Source organism: Phalacrocorax aristotelis, chromosome Z (genome assembly GCF_949628215.1).
Source record: "Phalacrocorax aristotelis chromosome Z, bGulAri2.1, whole genome shotgun sequence".
Taxonomy (NCBI): Eukaryota; Metazoa; Chordata; class Aves; order Suliformes; family Phalacrocoracidae; genus Phalacrocorax; species Phalacrocorax aristotelis.
In genome coordinates, this window is record NC_134311.1 from 64,456,301 (window position 1) to 64,457,892 (window position 1,592).

At 50.8% G+C, this 1,592-nt stretch overlaps 1 long non-coding RNA gene across 1 annotated transcript; it reads right to left on the reverse strand.

The window, feature by feature from the left end:
* Positions 1–674: 674 nt before the first annotated feature.
* LOC142050376 (uncharacterized) lies at positions 675–1,108 on the reverse strand. Its single transcript, XR_012658008.1, has 2 exons — positions 894–1,108; positions 675–783 (listed from the first exon to the last, which is right to left on the reverse strand). It is a non-coding gene; the product is annotated as an uncharacterized LOC142050376 (long non-coding RNA).
* Between the last annotated feature and the right edge of the window lie 484 nt (positions 1,109–1,592).

The following is a 1,592-nucleotide window of genomic DNA, read 5'->3' on the forward strand; positions in this document are numbered from 1 at the left end:
GAAGTGTGCCATCAAAACCTTGCCTCGTTTAGAAAGGAGGCGGAACATATGTTAAAAAGCAGATGTGAACGGTCTTCGGGGTGAAGGTCCTCATTTCGCAAGCCTTGCATGGAATCAGAACTCCAAACTCCCTCGTTGTTTTATTTTTATGTTATTGTTTGCTTGTCTGGCTTCCTTTCCTTACGGGGAGAGCACCTATATGTTTGATTTCGTTTCTTAAGAGGCTCTGTCTGGAAACCATGAACGCGTGGCTGGGTGCGCTCCCCATTCAGCCCTTTGCCACAGAAGAGGGGACTCGAGTCTGCTAGCAAGAACAAGCATCATTACGTTTGTCACTTGCTCCCTTTTGCAAGTCTAATGCTAATTCCCCGAGACGGACTAGGTGCTGAATAGTCAGACAGCCTGACCGCCGTCTAGCACGAGGAGAATTTAAGGCTCCGTGGTTGGAGATACCATTAAAATCCCTCCTGCTCCCCAAACTTTAAAAGAGAGCAGGACCCCAGGCTGCTAACATACAAAGCTACGAGGTTAAAACACAGCGATCATGCAGGCATGGCAACAAAGGCACTTTCTCTACCATTCAAATGAAGTTCAGCTCTTTAGCAGTTCGCCTGCCTTAGGCGATTACAATAGACAGCACATTTATTCCAACAACGGTAAAAATTCCGCCTTACTTTTTGGTGGGTCTCCCATGTCTCCCATATCTGTAAGAGGGTGTAATGTCCACAGTGAAATGGTGTACCGTTTCGTTTTAAGACCCCAAAGTAGGTTTGAGAGCTGTCGCTAAAAATAAAAATAAAAATAAAAAAGTAGAAGTAGTAATAACAAAAGAAAAAAAAAAAGAAACTCGAAATGAAAAAAATATATTAAAAAAAAGCAAAACAAAACACCACCGGCGTGAGAGATACTGTCGGGGCTGCGGAGAGAGACGGGGTCGCGCGGTGAGGCGCGGCGCGGTGTGGGGCGCGGCGGGGTCCGGCCGCGCGGTGCGGTGCGGGAACGGTGCGGGAACGGTACGGTGCGGTGCGGTGCGGCGGCGCGGCGGTGCCGGACTGGGCGCTGGCGGCTCGGGCACTCGCCTCGCCCTTATCTCTTACTCAAACTTCTCTGCTCCAACTCAACCCGCTCGCCATTGGCCTGACGTCATGTGCGGGGACGTCACGCCTGCGCGGCGCCCATTGGCTGCGGGCGGCGCGGCGCAGCTGTTCTGATTATCATATTTCAGCGTCTGGCGGCGCGGCGGCCCCGGCTTGGGCTCTCGGAGGCAACTTTTCCTCGCTCCTCATTTGTATTTTCCTTTATACTTTCTTCTTGTCGCTCTCCTCCATCCCTGCCGCTTATCTCCTGCCACACCTTTCATTCTCGTTCCCGGCCCCTCTCGGGCTCCTCCACCCCTTCTCCCTCCCGAGCTTGCCGTGCCATATTTACCTTTTCCATACATACACACACACACACACACACAGACGCACACACACACATATTTACCTTTTCCATGTAGATATATATATACAAACACACACACACATATATATTATTTGGGGAGGGGAGTTACTCCAACTGTTTCCTTTCCGCACGCTTATCTTCCCTCAGCG